Below are 17926 nucleotides of genomic sequence, written 5' to 3'. Positions count from 1 at the left end.
TGAGTTCGTTTTAAATGAAGAACTCATGCTTTTTCCTTGCAAAGTTAGCGAATATATCAGTCTCCCTTGTCTTAGGATTTTTAGTTCACATAGATAGTATTTCACTTGAACACTCGTTCATGAGATGTAAGCACCAAATTTTGAGTTGCCTTGCATCCTTTTTTCAGAGCGGTGTTCCCTTCCTGAGCGGTTGCCAGGTGGAGGTTATGGTCCCACCCAGTGTTTACGGGTGAGTGGTTAACGCAAAAAGTTACTGGATTACAATTTCTGTATTTTAAGTACTTTGCATTTAGAACCACTATGTTTTCATACCCAGTTTTCTTTGTTTAGGTGATGTTGAGATGATAAGCTGGCGTACACCCTTCAAGCAGTCTATGGGTGTTCACAATATCCTTTTTTCTGTGTATGATTCACACAGTTCTCTCTATGTTGCAGTAGCTCTTGTGGTCCTGATGAAAGCCGAGCCTCTTTAGGCGTGTTGGCTGAAACATGTTGACCATTTGTTGTTGTTTATCACCATAGTCTACATCGTTGACTAGTGGTGTTCACTATTTTAATCTAGCATCGGCACGGCTATGTTAAGAACTTTTCTAGCTCATTCTTTTACATTTCCTTTGCTGTCCCGTGACTAGTTTTAATACACTTTTCCCACTGCACAATCAGTTTGTTAGCACTGCACCCCTCACTCATACGAATTAGCTCATCATGGGCTTCATGTAGGTAGCCAAATACCGGTTGGTAACGGCCGATTTTCGGTAAATATGCCGTTACCGACCGGTATTCAGACAAGTGAGATGTAGGAGTCCAAAAACCACTTTTCGGTAAATATGAGGCGGTAAATACCGATTCATAGTTACCGAATTCTAAAATACCGATTCATATTTACCGAATACATTATTAACGAATCGGTAAATATGAAGTGGTAAATATGAAGTGGTAAAAATTTAAAATGACATGTAGGAGCAGTCGGTAATTAAGAAATCCAGGAAAATCGGTAAATAAGAGTCGGTAATTAACACGGATGGAAAGCAGGTGGTAACCATCAACAATGCACATAAGCAATCCCAAAATGCATCAGCGTGGACAACATGGCCGCCATGTACGTCATTGCAAGGCGCCTACGTCTACAGGCAGCAGGACTGAGGGTGTGGCGACGGGAGGAACAAATCTACAGACAGCGCATCACACTATTCCAGCTGACTGATGCAGAGATACATGAGAGGTACAGGCTACACCCCGAAACCATCATGGACTTAATCAGGGACCTTCACCCACTCCTGGACCAGCCAATAAGAAGGGCGCACGCCATACCCCCACATGTGCAGGTGCTCTGCAGCCTACATCTGTTGGCATCCGGCAGTTATCAGGTGGTGATAGCTGCGGTGGGTGGGGTATCCCAGAGTTGCCTGTCACGTTTCTTCAGGAAGTTCCTGGATGCCATGATGCAGAGAATGCACCACTACATCAGCTTCCCAAACACACAGGCTGCACTGCAGAAAACAAAAACAGACTTTATCACATGGCACAGTTCCCCCATGTCATCGGCTGTATTGATGGTACACACATCCCAATCTGTCCTCCAGCTGACACCGAGCACATCTACAGGAACAGGAAGTCCACCCACTCCATCAATGTGCAGGTGATCTGTGATGCAGGGAACATCATCACAGATATTGTTGCAAAGTTTCCTGGGAGCACCCACGACTCTTACATCTTCCAGAATAGTGGGATCTACACACGACTGAGAGCCGGAGAATCCGGAGACGGATACCTGCTGGGTAAGTAACAGTGACGCCCCTTGAAACCTGCAAATCCGAGTGTATAGAGGCATGTAACTGATGGTTCCCTTTTACTCATCCAGGCGACAGTGCATATGCATGCCGTTCATTCATCCTCACTCCCTACCTACACCCAGCAACCCAGAGTGAGAGACGATACAACGTGGCACACAAATCTACACGCAATGTGGTGGAGCGCACGTTTGGACTGCTGAAGAGCAGGTTCCGCTGCCTCCACAAGAGCGGAGGCGCACGCCAGTACAAACCCATCACCTGCTGCAAGATAATTGCCACTTGTGCAATGCTGCACAACCTTGCCACGAAAAAAGGTACAGATGTGGAACTAACATATTTTGAGGACAACAAGGATGAGTCAGGCCAGCCAGAGGGCAGCGCAGCTAGAGTGCCAACTGCAATCGATGGGAGAGAGAGACGGGCAGAGATCACATGCAACTATTTCTGAGTAAGTGAGGGGACACAGCGAGTCGTGAGAAGTCATGACGTAGTTTAATGTGGCACCACGCCATGAACACATGAACAGGCCAATCTGGCAATATGCCATCTATACAATGAGTATGTCCAGGGTTACGTCACCCAATGGCAAGTGGATAAGCAGGGCCACATCAATGTTTGCGCATACGCGCTGCAGTGGTGGATTGCACGGCCTGTGCATCCTCACTAGAGCCAACCCCAAGCCGCCTGCTGCTCCTGCGTGCTTCTGGGACGGGGGGTGTGATGCTGCTGCTGGTGTCGATGCTCTCCGCAGCATCCCCTGCAGCAGTTGTCGACGCCTGACTTGTCAATAGCACCCCTAGTGCACTTGTCACCTGCACCATCCCCCGTGACAGGTCGCTGCAGCACTGTGTTAGGCCCTCCTGCATCGTCACAGAGCGCCGGCAAAGTAGGGAAGTCGCAGTTGCCAGACGGTTGAGTGCCCTGCTTGTAGTGTCCCTTCTCTGGCGTTCCCGGCGCCGTGCTTCGATGTCAGCATCTAATTTGCTGCACAACTGCTGGATTGACTGGGACATGTCCCGAATGCCCGCAGCCATGCCGCCAATGTTTGTGTCCATGTTGACTAAGCTTGTCCTCATCACCCGCATGTGCCTCTGGACTGACATTACTGCCTTTGATTGCAGGCGCTGTTGCTTCAACATTTGGCCCTTGAGCCCCAAGAAGACACCATGGCCGTCAGTGGGTGCTGGTGGACTCTGGACACGCGACCTGCGGCGCCCTCTTGCTCCCGTCTGTGCTGCCTGTGAGGTGTGGGGCACAGTGGGATGGCTCCCTTCCTGGGGCCCGGTGCGGTCTTCTGGGCCCATGCTGTCGTCTGACGAGGTGTCTAAGGCTCGTAGCCTGGCTGCTGGACGCCTCCTCATTCTCACACCTGCAAGCGGAGATGTGGCCGGTGAATCGAACATGAGTGGCGATGCTGGCTCTCGGTGAGGTGATGCTGGCTCTGTGTGCGGCGAGGCTGGCTGCGTAGGTGGGCCGGCTGCAAGTGGGCCTGCTCCCTGGTCTGCACTCGTGCTGGCTAGAGGTGATTTTTGTGGCCGGTGTGCCGTCTCCCCTGCAGCATGCCCTGTACTGCATGATGTCACATCTGTGGACAGAAAAACAACATTGGCTCAGTGTCCCCGAAGGGCTGCATTGCAAGCGTCACAATAAATCATTTCACATTCCAATCTGTCCTCTGTCTCCTTGTGCCTCGAGTGCGTGACATGCCTTGTTGCCCTGTGACATTTACGTCATGGTTAGTGTTGCCCTGACTACATCTCCCGGAATGCATTGCCTGTCTGCACTGACACGTGTGGACTGCAGTGTGATTCTCGTTTCACAATGGGGGATGTGGGATAGGGGTAGGGGCGGCTACATTGCTGTGCTTTCGTCTTACCTTGGTGTGTTGCGGCTCTGGCAGAGCTGTCGGCGTCCCCAAGACCCACGACGCTCTCTTGCTCGAGTGTGGCCGCCACCAGCTCCTCCAGTTCGGTGAGGGCAGGTGCCCTGTTGGTTCCACCTCCGGTCTGGCTGGCCTCCTTCTGGATGTCGCCCATCTTCCTCTTGGTCACAATCCTCAGGTCATACCAGCGCTTTTTGAGGACCTCAATTTCCCTGTGGGTCACTCCCACAGCATTGACCTGCGCCTGGATGGCCAGCCATATGTTGCGCTTTTCGGCCTCAGGCACTTGCAGGGATTGCCTCCCAAACAGCTTCTGGTGCTGCTTCACCACCTCCTCCACCAGCACCTGGAGTTCCTTGGGGCTGAATTTGAGCTTCCTCCTCCTTTCCCCTCCGTCTTTCTGTGTGCTCTGGCTGGACATGCTGTTCGTTTCCCGCTCGCACATGCAACTGCTCCCTGCCTCTCCTCTGCACTCCAAGCCTCTCCAGGGTCGGCTAATTATGTACACCTGCCTGGGTGTGGCCACTTCGGCTAATTGTGTACACCTGCCTGGGTGTGGGCAGTTCCTGGTTGGGTGGGCTGTCGTTGCACAGGATTAGCTGTTTCGTCAAGTCATGTGATGTTATTTACCGAATCCGTACGTACCGATTCGGTATTTTCCGATTCGGTAGATACCACCTCGGTATTTTCCGATTCGGTAGATACCACCTCGGTATTTTCCAATTCGGTAGATACCACCTCGGTATTTTCCAATTCGGTAATTATCACCTCAGTATTTACCGATTCGGTGAATTCCGATTCGTATTTACCGACTGTTACCGAATCGGTAACTGTTACCGAATTTTTACCTACATATAACTTACCGATTCTAATTTACCGATTCGGTACGGCTCGGTATTTAAGAACCGGTAAAATTTATTTACCTACATGAGGCCCCATATGTGGATTTAGTCCATTCTTTAGTGTACCACCAAAACATCCCTGAGCTCCTCCGTCTCAGAGAGGGGGTTGTAGCCCCCAGAGAAACTAGGATATTTCTCTGGGAGGAGAATCCCATATGATGAAGCATGTCACCCAGGGTGAGTGAGGGATTACGTCCTTAAAAGGGATTGCCCTTTGACTTAGTCAATTGGGCTTTGTTTGTTATTCATACGTCACCTATTCTTTTCTAGGCCAGTTTAGACCTCAGGGTTCTTAGTGTTTCAGGTACTAATGTTCAAGACTCCCACAGATTGTGTGTGAAGTTAATCATATTAAAGTGCCCACAAAGATAGCGTGTCACTATAATGGTCAAATCTTCTACAGATAGTGTGTGATTAATGGCATAGTCAAGTCCCCACAGAGATTATTTTGTGTTTACTTGGATGTTCAAGCAGCCATATTATATTCAAGTTCCCACAGAGATAATGTGCAACTATAGTAGTGTTGAAGTCCCTAATAATATTGATAATGTTTAAAGATACTCTTCCAGTCCTTACACAGATATTATGTGAAGGTTTGATTGTTCACATTCAAACAGGTATTCTAGGCATATTCAGACCTGCACACACACAGTGTGTGTTTATAAGAATGTACAAGTCTTAAAAATATTGCGTGTAAAGTAAATGATGTTCAGGTCCCCACAGAGATAGTGTGTGATTATAGGAATGTGTAAGATCTCACCGAGATTGTGTGAAGGTAATCATGCTCAAGTCACCACAACAATTGTGTGTGAAGATTATGAGGTTTACGTGCCCACACAAATAGTGTGTTATTATAGAACTGTTCAAGAACACTCACAAATTGTATGTAAAACTAATCTCTTCAAGTCCACACAAAGATAGTGTGTGAGTATAATGTTCAAATCTCCCAATAAATATATTGTTTCAAACCATCTTGGTTTCTTGACCACATGCTTCTTGAGTATGAGGTCGTTGTCCACAGTGCATCCAAGTTACTTGGCACTGGATGGTAGTTTAGGTTAGAATCTGTCCACGTTCAAGTCACTGAGCCATGTTTGTAATAGTTATTACTTGATATTCTTGGTAAAAAACTGGAATACTGTTTTGATGGGGTTAAGCATCATGTAGGTGCTCAACATCTAGGTCTGAATGAGATGCAGACAGCATTTGAAGATTTCTAGATCAAAGGAGACTTTCAAATATAGTTGTGCCTTTAGAAACAGCCACTGGTAATTATTCTGGACCTCTTTCTCAGCAAGGCCTCTTAAGTGGGAAGTATAGACATGGATCTTGAACTCACTGTGCTACAATACTCAAGCTGCACCCAACTAAAAAGGCCCAGCAAAGCTGAAACCAAATTAAGGTTGCTGGTGTTCCCATGCAAAGAGAAACCCGTTTGGGAACTTGGTCTAGAGCACTCCTGCTAGCATGGGCCAAGACTGATATGCATGTGGTTGGTTTTTGCATGTAATGACACAGACAAGCTGAAATAAGATGGACTGGATGTAGCCCTGAGTAATTGCAAGTGGCTGAGATTGAGTCAGACAATCCATCCATCAATTTGTCTGCTCTGAGTCTCTCTCAGAGAGAACAAACTTTGCACGTACTCCAGATTCTATGGAAGCCATGCTCTTTTCCATCTCTCACTGCCACCACCAGTAACCACATTCACAAGGATATGTGGGTCAATATTAGTCAAGGTGAAGGAGAAATGGGGAAACAGAGAAAAAAGTGACACTGGACTCCACTATTGATCCTCGCCTCTTTTGCTGGGCACTGAGTTCTACAAGATGTGGTTGTTGTCTAAAGGCAATAGGAGGTATTTTTAGTAAATGGTCATAGCAGTCCTGGGATAAATTGTAACACTGAATGGATATACCTTAGTGACATCTCTGTGCAGCCAACTCTCTGTATTTTGATGTTATTGTGATAAGAATGTCCCCTGCATTGTGTACAGTCATGTCCCCTGCGGGCCCACCTGCACAGTGTCTGGAATCCTGTTTTTTTTATTGTGGCCACAGCATCATGCTGATCTAGCGTGGACACAAATACTTAGGCCTTCCATTGACAAGACTGTGGTCTTGGACTTGTACTGCTCCTAGAGGGGCAAACTAATAACCAATATTACTGGCCCTAGCACTGACCTTCGTTTCCAAATTAGTGTACCATCCACCATAGGGTTCTTCAGTGCCTTGTCAGGAGTAGCTAACATTATATGGATACAATTAAAATACAGTACAATACAGTCCCAGTATCTGATGAGTCAGGACGACTGACTGATCATTTCACTGTGTTTAAATTACAACCACAAATTTGTACTGAGTGAGTAAACCAATTGCACCACACAAATACATAAGGCATGTTGCTGAGTCAAATGTTTATACTAGTAATATCAAAATAAATCATGAGCCTGTTAAGCCACTATTGAGAAGTCTTTCTGGGCTGCCTGCAAATCCACAAACATACCTGTTGCGGATGATCACAGTTCAGTGGGCATATTTACCAGGAAGTGGTGGAGTGCGGAATTAGCCACATTGGCTTAACGCTCCGCCACTTCCAAAATGCAGGGCTGCACCGCATTTACAAGGATACGGTGCAGCCCTGCGTTTCCCCCTGTGCTCGTGCTAGATTAAGCAGCCTAGCGCCAATGCAGACACCCTTGCACCATCGTGCAAGAGTGCCTGCGTTGTAGGGGAAGAAATGACATTTTGAAACTTTTTTGTGTGCTGCTTAATGCAGCACACACAAGTTACAAAATGGCAATGTTTTTATTTAAACAATCTGAAATGGCTTTTGCTGTTTCTATGTGTGCTGCACAATGCAGCACCCATAGAAACAGCAAAAACAAGGAGGAATGAAACATTTCTCCTCGTGCCTATTTAAGTCCAGGTTTTCTCTTGTCTTAATTTTGGCTCTGCCCCATATTTACGCTGCCTTTGTAAATATGGGGCAGTGTCAAAATCAATGGGTGTTGCGGTGGAACGCCCACCGCAACACCCATTTCCCACCCCTTTCACGCTAAGTATAGTGTGAAAGGGGGCCTTAATCACGAGGTGAATAAGGCGTAGCCCCAATAGTCACCGCAACGTCAGAAAAAATTATGGTGGCGATAGGGGCTTGCAAATATGCCCATAAGACTCTTCTTACTCAAGTTACATGCTCAGAGTCCAGAAGGCATATCATGCCGAAGGGAGCAGTGCACCTGTTTTGAATTAACCCAGAATGTCTATATGGGCATGCAATAACTTGATAAGTACAAGTTAGTGAATAAGCTGAAGAAAGCCTAGCTCAGAAACAGGAGTGTTGTGTCGCTTCAGCAGCTACAGCGGGAGCTGTAGTTCTTTGTTCTCCTATTCTGTCTGCACCTGGGCAGGCAAAATGTCGCAATTAATGCAATAAAGGAATATTGCCTCAATAGAAAAGCAAACAGGAGAAAATAAGAACAAAAGATGGGTAAATAGAAAAAGGAAAAAAAGAAGGAATATTTAAAGGAAGGAAGGGTGAAAGGAAGGAAGATGTATGTATGAATAGGTGGATGAGTGAGTGAAAGGATGAATGGAATGAATGGATATGTGTATGGACAGGTGAAACGATGACAGAGGTAAGACATGGATGGATTGAAGAGTAAAGCGATGGATGGATGGATGGATGGATAGATAGGTGAAAGAATGGCAGAGTAAATAGTTGGATGGATAAGAGAGCAAATAGGTGGATGAACATGTGAAAGGATGCAGAGGTTACAACATGGATGGATGGCAGAATGAAGCGATGGATGGATAAGTGAATGGACAGGTGAAAGGATGGCAGAGTAAAGGGATTGCTGGATGGATCAGTGAATTCATTTATAGGTGGATGGGTAGGTGAAAGGATGACAGATTAAAGTGATAGATGGCTGGCTCGATGAGTGGATTGAATGAGTGAATGAGTGAAGGGGTGTCTGAATGGATGGGTAATGGATGGATGGATAGATGGATGGCTAGATGGATGGCTGAGTGGGTAGTTGGATGGCACAGTGGATGGGTGGATGGTAGAGAGGATAAATGGCAGAGTGGATGATGGATTGATAGCAGAGTGGATGATGGATTGATAGCAGAGTGGATGATGGATTGATAGCAGAGTGGATGATGGATGGATAGCAGAGTGATTGATAGCAGAGTGGATGATGGATGGATCGCAGAGTGGATGATGGATGGATAGATAGCAGAATGGAGAGATGAATGACCGAGTGGATGGATGGCAATGTGGATGGATGATAGATAGATGACTGTAATGGGAAGACTGAATGACGGATGAAAGAATGAATGGGTGATACAATGTAAAGGTGAAATAGTGGATATCAACAGATAGGTGGAAGGGTAAAAGGATGAATGAATAGATGCTGGGATGGAAGAGACAAAGGAGCTCTTCTAGGGCGAGTTGGGCTCACTTACTTGGTGCCATCAGAGCTTTAGTTCAAAGTGGGCGGTATGTTCATTTTCTGGCTACTCACTTGTTCAGAAACATGGAGCTGTGGTGCCGCCATGTGATCTAGATCAACTAAACTTGGGGCAGTGCTATATAAATATTTGTAATATTCCATTGGACTCCCTTGGATAAACAGTAAAAATATTACAGCGCCATATTTTCAAAGAATTGCATGCCAATGTCTGTGTTGTGTGATTCTAAGCATTGCATACAGTGCTAAGGCAAGCAAGAAATTACACATGTGTATTGAAATATTAAAGGCTATTCCGTATACCCACCGTTTGAGGCTGGTTTCATTTGGTGGTATAACTTCATGCAAAGGCAGAACACGTTAGTTAAGAAGATCTGCCTTTGTGTGTATTTCAGTTGTCTTTGCACTGTTCCCACCCTGCTAGTGGGTTGGTGCACCACACAGCAGATAATTGGTGCTGAACCCATGTCAATGTTTGGCACAAAAAGCATTTTATGTGGCAAAGTTGATTGAATTCCCCTCAATGCCACACAAGTACATGGTCAAAATGTGAGTTAAGAATGGCTGGATTTAGAATGTCTGCAGCTTAGACACTAACTTAGACTATTTCCATGCTAGGGTATGTATGAGCTGTAGGACCTGTAGGATCCTTCCCAATTCAGCGTCTGGGCCGAACAGAGTACTGAGACGGCATTAATAAAAACCACAGATTAATTAAGAACCATCTTGGACAAAGGAGGCTACACAGCACTTATTGTCCTTGACCTGTCGGCGGCCTTCGATACGGATGATCATGTCACTCCGCCTCAAAAAATTGGACATTGCTGATTAAGCTCATACCCTACTCTAATCATTCCTAATAGACAGAAGTCATTCAATCATGTTGGAGAAATTTGCATGTAACTCCTTCTGTCTTCCGTGTGGGGTCCCTCAGGGATCCTCCCTAAGCCCTCTGCTCTTAAATGTTTGTTTACAAATTGGCCTCATTGATTGGATCTTTTGGATTCCCCCCCATCTTATGCAGACTATACTCCAATTGTGGTGTCAGCCTTCGATAATACAGAAGTCACTATCTCTCAGTTTCACAATTGTATGAGAGTAGTTATCGACTGGATGGGAAAGCATTGCCTCAAACTAAACTCGGAGAAAACTGAGGTATTACTGTTTGATAATAATCCTCAGTTTTGGAACCCAGCATGCTGGACAGCAGAATTGGGAGCTCTCCCAACCCAGTCCAAAAAGCCAAAAACATAGGCATAACCATAGATCACAAACTGAGCTTTAATGAGCATATTAGTTCTGTTGTCTCATCCTGCTTTAGCACTTTGAGAATCATCAGGAAGATTCTGCCGTACGTTCCCCTTCCAGAAAAACATTAATTTCCTTATTAATACTGACGAAGCTGGATTATTGTAACAGACTTTTTCTTAAGCTCCAAAAACAATACTCCAAAGTGTGCAGAATGCGGCGGCCAGGTTTATTTTTGATCTTCCCAAATTCTGTCCAGTTTCAAGCTCCATTAGGTAACTTCACTGGCTTTCAGTGAATAACTACATTAAATTCATGGCATTATCCCTTACCTATAAAGCCCTGCATGATCTAGGTCCTAGCTACTTCAAACAGTCTCTCTCCTGGTATAAACCTAATAGAGACCTACGATCAAAAAACTCAGACGGTCCCTTGTCCAAGCTTTAAGAGACTCAAATAGGGAGACAGTTGCTTTTCATCGGAAGCCCCAGCCCTCTGAAGCAGTCTGCCTATAAATATTACAGCAGCTCCCACAATTTTAGGAAACAAATAAAAACCTGTCTTTTTAGCCTCTAGTTTCCCTCTGCTCTCACCTCATTGCTATTCCCAACGAATATGTGATGATACAACGTGTGGTGTTACCACGCGGTAGGTAACAACGCAGTCGTTACAACGACCACGTTGTTACCACGCATGGCTCTACATCGCAAGTCGTTTCTATGACTTGCGCTAGATGGCGCGCTGGATTTAGGAATAGTATAAATTGCTATTCCTACTCCAATTAGCGCAACCGCAGGAAATGTGTTGGATTTAAAATCCAACACATTTCCTGGTGTTGCACGTCACCTAGCGCAAGTCATAGAAACAACTTGCGATGTAAAGCTACGCGTGGTAACAACGCGGTCGTTGTAACGACTGCGTTGTTACCTACCGCGTGGTAACACCCGTGTTTTAACCACGGTTTCCCATTCCCAACCAGCACCAAGACACCCTTGGGTATTCAAGCGCTTTAGAAACATTTTAACATAACGTAACCTGCAGTGCAATTACATTCCAAAACACACACATTTACTTTTTGTACCTGCACCCATATCCATGCTATGGCTCTTTCTTCTTAGATGTATACCAATACTTTTCTAGGCTTCCCAAAATATTAAGCTTAGTGCCTCATTTTGAAAAGTGCTGCTCTCCTTAAATGACAGTCTAATTACATCGACAATCCTGCTTCAAATTCCAATATACGTATGGTAGATTCCTTGCTAAAGGTAGGCCTCCAAAACTAATAAACACTCTTAATAGTTTGCAGCTAAGCAAATTCCACAATCTCTGCTCCCAACTGCTGACCAATATGATCATAAACAACATATTATTCCAAAGAAATATTTCAATTCTTAGCTAGATATTTTCCACCCCCTTGTCCATGCTTTCTGCACCCTACGTCTGCGGTGAAAGCCCTGCTTGTCTTGGGTGGAGTTTAGGCTCTCCAGGATTAAGTAATTTTAATACAGAATAAGTGTATAGTCATAATAAGGGCTCAGAGTAGCTAAAAGAGTTCAGCTGTGTACAACAATTATGTGCTCTGAGCATTTTGCTAATGATGTATGTTATGCCATGAGCAAATGTTTTTGATCAGTGAGGCCCTCTGTTTTGGATGCTTCATTCCCTGACTAGTTGCTTCTCTTCCCAAAGGTGCGGTCGTACCAGCAGGGCCTATCTCCCACTCTGGGAGTGGAACCAACTTCAGGAGGGTCAGGTGCACCAGCCTATTCACTTAGTAATGGGCCATTTGTTATGTGCAAGTGTCATTGCCCTGAAGCCCTGACTGAGTTTTTTCTCAAGGCAGATATTAACTTTCCCAATTGAAGGAAAGAGGAAGGAACATGAACACATGGGCAGTTCATCTTCTCAGTAGGTCTAGTACTGATGTGGGACAGGCTGCAGCTACCTCATGACTGATCTCAAGACCTAAGCAGTAGTCTATCTCATCCTTGCCTATGGCTGAGGTAGCATTAGAAGACTTGAACCACACAAGTTCTTATGGTGAAGCAACAGCAGCCACTTCTCACATACTTATGTAAATGCCTCATTCCCACTAGTGCTGTGCTTGTGTCAATCCACTTGGAAGCACTTAACATGAGCACCAGTTAAGTCACATACAATTTCTTTAGGCACGGGGAGATTAAGTGATTTGACCAGAATCGCAGGATTTTAAGCCAACGTCAAAAATCAAGTTCCAAGTTTACAGCTCTAGCATAATGTCACATCCTCTCTTCCGGCTTGAAACCCAACTCATTCATGCGGCAGGTGGTTGAGCACAGCCTGAGCTACTGCAGTATGTTGTAGTTCAACTAGTGTGGTCCAGGAAGGCAAACTATATTTAAATACACAGGAAGGGCAAATTGATGTGGACACCAACATGAGCCGGTCCATTTTATAGCAGAACGTTGCACCTTAGCTGAAACACTAAGTCCAAACTGTAATACTTGTGGGTGCCAATGCAGTAGCAAGGGCACCGTGAGCCCTTATGCAAGATAGGGATTTGGTCTCCTATCCACCTCCCCTGTTTTGGCTTTAAAAAACATAGCCGCTAATTAGGGTGAACTACGTCCCTGTGTCTCTGCACCTACTTCACTAAGCTTGATATATATCAGAGTCTGCATTTTATAATTGAATGAGGCCAAGGAGGTTCTGATAACTGCTTTACATACAGTGATCCGTAGTGGCTGCAACAGTGATTTTTCTTTTCCCTACCCCCTCCGTTGTTAGTGTTGACTCCTCACAGGCCCCCACCCTCCCAGCAGCAATAAAACTAAATGTCATGACGTGGTTCGCTTTGACTGCATCATAGTGCTTTTTGAAAATTTAAATTTATTTCAATTTCATCCATGCCGCAGAGCAGGCATGCTGCTGTACAACATGGCAAAAAACTCTGACAAAGCCAATTGCTCTTTTGTAGGTGACACCTGTTGGCTTTGCCAATGCTTGTTGTATGACTGTTCTTCACCCATCTCTGGGAATTAAGCTGCTTTACTTTGTAAAGCTTTCGGAACAGTTTGGAAATCAAGCAATTCAAAGGATTTAAATGTAATTACATCTTATGGCAATATTAGAAAATTAGTGACATTCTTAGAAGATATATTCAAAGAACATGTTTTTTTCTGTTAAAATTAAACGTCCCCATGCTGTGGGCATAAAATTACTGCAGTTCGGCGTCTAGGAGAGTGTACCTGTTAGCACAATGCAACTCTAGCCACTCACTTATCTAGCCATCATCTTAAAAGCGTATTCCTATGTAATTAAATTTGCAAAAAACAATCGGATCATTTTACATTGGTTCGTGGTTTAATGCACCATCATTCTTTAATTGCAGATAAGGATAAAACTGCATTAGTGAAGTCATCTGGGATTCAAAACTGACAAACTGCTTTTAGCAATATTTATAAAACCACTAACCATTTTAAAACTCGAATAGTTTAAATTCAAATGTTTCATGACAAAGTTTACTTTAATAAATAGGAAAAGGGTTACTTTGCATGAAACATATTGTTTAACACAGGGTTATGCAGCATTTCCTTTGAAATATCTGTGCTTTCTACTGCTAACTAGGGGTGGGCGGAAAATTCCGTTCCGCCAGCGTAGAATAAAAAAGCAAGCCACGGGCCCGGTCCTTGCTTCTGAAAGCAGCCAGGCCGGGGAGAGCCTCCCTGGGCCCCGGTGGACCCCTGTCTCCAGCGCACGGACCCTCGGCTGGCTTGCAGGACGGGGGGCTCCCGCACCCTGGGACACTAGGAAGGAGCACAAGCCCTGGGTCCGGGCCCAGCTTCCGAACCCTAGCCAGGCCGGGGAGAGCCTCCCCTGGCTACGGTGGACACCCTTCCCCAGCGCACGGACCCTCGGCTGGCTTACAGGACAGGGGCTCCCGCACCCTGGGACACTGGGATGGGGCACAAGCCCTGGGTCCGGGCCCAGCTTCCGAACCCTAGCCAGGCTCGTGAGAGCCTCCCGGGGCCCTGGTGGACACCCTTCCCCAGCGGCTGGACCCTCGGCTGGCTTGCAGGACGGGGGGGCTCCCGCACCCTGGGACACTGGGACGGAGCACAAGCCTCTGGTCCGGGCCCTGGTTCAGAACCCTAGCCAGGCTGGGGAGAGCCTCCCCACGGGCCCGGTCCATGCTTCTGAAAGCAGCCAGGCCGGGGAGAGCCTCCCTGGGCCCCGGTGGACCCCTGTCTCCAGCGCCCGGACCCTCGGCTGGCTTGCAGGACGGGGGGCTCCCGCACCCCGGGACGGAGCCGCACCCTGGGACGGAGCTCCAGCACTGGGCCCAGCTTCCGAACCCTAGACAGGCCGGCAAGAGCCTCCCCGGGCCCCGGTGGACCCCCTTCCCCAGCGCCCGTACCTTCGGCTAGCTTGCAGGACCGGGGGGCTCCCGCACTCTGGGACGGAGCTGCACCCTGGGACGGAGCTCCAGCAGCGGGACCAGCTTCCGGACCCTAGCCAGGCCGGGGAGAGCGTCCCCGGGCCCCGGTGGACACCCGTCCCCAGCGCACAGACCCTCAGCTGGCTTGCGGGACGGGGGGCTCCCGCACCCCGGGACGGAGCAGCACCCTGGGACGGAGCTCCAGCACCGGGCCCAGCTTCCGAAACCTAGCCAGGCCGGGGAGAGCCTCCCCGGGCCCCGGTGGACACCCGTCCCCAGCGCCCGCACCCTCGGCTGGCTTGCGAGACGGGGGGGGCTCCCACACTCTGGGACGGAGCCGCACCCGGGGACGGAGCTCCAGCACCGGGCCCGGGCCCAGCTTCCGGACCCCAGCCAGGCTGGGGGCAGCCTCCCCGGGCCCCCGGTGGACCCCCTGTCCCCAGCACCCGGACCCTCGGCTGGAACCAAGGAGGGTTAAGCCCAGGCCACGTCCTCTCCCCGACGGCCTGCCCGGGGAGCCCATTTTTATCGACTATTAAGCCCCCACGTAGTGCGGGCTTACATAACTCTGGGGAAGGACAAAAGTTGGAGACAGCCCGGCAGGCCGGCCATTTGGTCGCCCGGCCCGCAGGGCCATCTGGTCGCCCGGCCCAGAGGGCCATCTGGTTGCCAGGCCCGCAGGGCCATCTGGTCGTGCAGCCAGGCGACCAGATGGCCAGGGACCACCCAGCCCCCCAGGTGGCCTGGGAGGGTGCTATGCCCAGTCGACCTTGCAGTCCGGCGAGGGTGGCCAGGCACTCCGAGGCAGCCGCTCGGGAGGGCTCCTTCCCCGGTGCTGCTCCCTGCGCGGGAGCGGCGGGAAGGGGAGGCCAGGCCATCTGGTCACCCTGCCGAGCAGCGAGGGACTGTGGCCCCCATCCCCACGCCCCGGTGGGGCAGGGACGGGAGGGGGCAGCCCCTGTGCCGGAAGGCACGTGGTGGAGGCAGCCTCCCGCAGGCCCCCTTCCGCGTCCCTTCCCGCCGGCCCGGCGGCAGAGGGACCCACCCCTGGGTGTGGTGGAGGGAGGGCGTCCGCGGGCGCCCACGCACGGAGAGAGACAAAAGCTTGGCTCAGAGGATGACTTTCAATAGATCGCAGCGAGGTAGCTGCTCTGCTACTTACGAAACCCTGACCCAGAATCAGGTCGTCTACGAATGATTAACATCGGGTGCCCCACGAACATGCGGTGCACTAAGGGCGATGGAGGCGGCCCCATTCCGTCCGCGCTCCGGTCCCCAAGCGAGTGGCTCTACGCACCGGCCCCCCGAGAGAGGCCGGCTATCCCAGGCCAACCGAGGCTAATTTCTAATTTCTAATTTAAAATACTTGTAAAGCGCAGCATACACCTTGCGGTTTCTTGGCGCTGGGGAGATCGGCAGCTGAGGTGAAAACAAGGAGACCAGGGAAAGAAGAAAGGGAAATTTGAAGGGGTTTAAATGGGGAAGGCTTGGTTAAAAAGGAACGTTTTCAGATCTCTGCGAAAGGGGAGATACTGGGTGGCAGACCGGAGGTGGTCAGGGAGTGAGTTCCAGAAGGTTGGAGCTAGGGTGGAGAAATTAGCCCCGCCCCACTTTTTGCGAGTGAAGCGAGGGATCTGGAGGAGGGACCTGGAGGAAGATCGAAGTTCTCTTGTGGGTAAATAGGACTTGATTAGTGAGGAGATGAAGGCAGGGGCGGAGCCCTGGCGGGCCTGGAAGACCATGCACCCGATCTTGAATAGGGCCCGTTCCTTTATGGGGAGCCAGTGAAGCTCTCTAAGAAGGGGGGTGGAGTGGTGATAGCGAGGGAGGCCGTACACAAGCCGAGCTGCTTGATTCTGAACGGTCTGGAGTCTACGCAAGCTGGAAGCGGGGATACCGTGATAAAGAGCGTTTGCGTAGTCCAATTTTGATATCACGAGTGCGGCCATAATAATCTTAAGTGCTTGGGGGGAAAAGAAGCGGGAGACAGTGCGGATAGTGCGAAGAGAAAGGAAGCAGGAGGACACCACAGAACTGATTTGTGAGTGGAGAGTGAGTTGGTTGTTTATTTTGACACCAAGTGTTTTGACTGTGGTGGAGGGGGTCGGTGCAGGGCCAAGAGAAGGGGGCCAGAAGAGAGAGTTCCAGGGACTGGATGAACCACCGGTGAGAACCAGCTCGGTTTTATCCGGGTTCAGCTTAAGGTGGTTGTGGTTCATCCAGTCACTGATGAATGTCAGGGTTGACTGGAAATTGGAGACCGAGAGAGGAGAGGGGGACAGATCAAAGATGAGCTGGAGGTCATCCGCGTAGTTATAGACGGTGACCTCCAGCTGCTGTAGTGCAAAGATGAGAGGAAAGATGTAAAGGTTGAAAAGTAAGGGGGAGAGCGAGGATCCCTGGGGAACACCGCAAGTGACAGGAAGGGGAGTGGCCGTGAAGTCGCCTAACCGGACCGCCTGAGTGCGTTCCCTCAGAAAGGAGGAGAGCCAGATCAGAGCCGATCCCCCGATACCGGCCGCCTTGACACGGGTGAGTAGGATGGTGTGGTCCACCGTGTCAAAGGCGGCGGAAAGATCAAGGAGGACCAGTGCCTGGTGTTTATTTTCGTCCATACCCTTTCTGAGTTTGTCCAAGACTGAGACCACGACTGACTCGGTCGAATGCCTGGGACGGAATCCGGCTTGGCGGGAAGCCAGTCCCCCGTTTGCCTCCACATGGGCGCTGAGCACCGCGGTAACATGGCGTTCCATCACCTTGCCCAGGAAGGGTAGCAGGGAGATGGGGCGATAGTTAGCCGAGATAGAAGAGTCAGCGCCAGCTTTCTTCAGGATGGGCACTATGGTAGCTGCTTTAAGCGAATAGGGCACTACGCCCTGTGCCAGGGAGCTGTTGAGGAAGGCGATGGGGGGGTCAGGGCAGCTGGAGTATATTTGCTGCAGGACTCGTGCTGGGCAGACGTCCGCAGGAGATCCCGACTTCACTTTAGGGAGTATCTCCAGAAAAGAGTCCTGCGTGAGGGGGGGGGTAGAGGTAAGGTGGGGGAGAGGAGGGGGGGCGGGATCGACGAAGGCAGAGGAGGGTGGAGGGATATTAAGCTTGATAGTTGCTATTTTGGCCAAAAAATAGATATTCAGCTGGTCGCAGAGAAGTTGGGAGGGAGGAATAATGGGCGAGGTTCGGTCTGAGAATGCCAGGTCATTCACTATC

The 17926-nt window shown here is 49.0% G+C and overlaps 1 protein-coding gene across 1 annotated transcript in view; it reads left to right on the top strand.

The window, feature by feature from the left end:
• Positions 1-207: 207 nt before the first annotated feature.
• Positions 208-17926, top strand: part of LOC146830161 (uncharacterized) — a 199332-nt gene continuing 181613 nt past the window's right edge. Inside the window, exon 1 of the mRNA XM_085604408.1 lies at positions 208-229. The gene's annotated coding sequence lies outside the window, so the exon portion shown is untranslated. The remainder of the gene's footprint in view (positions 230-17926) is intronic.

Source organism: Triturus cristatus, chromosome 5_1 (genome assembly GCF_964204655.1).
Source record: "Triturus cristatus chromosome 5_1, aTriCri1.1, whole genome shotgun sequence".
Lineage (NCBI taxonomy): Eukaryota > Metazoa > Chordata > Amphibia > Caudata > Salamandridae > Triturus > Triturus cristatus.
Note: the sequence above shows the minus strand (reverse complement) of the source record. Positions and strands in the feature narration are given on the sequence as shown.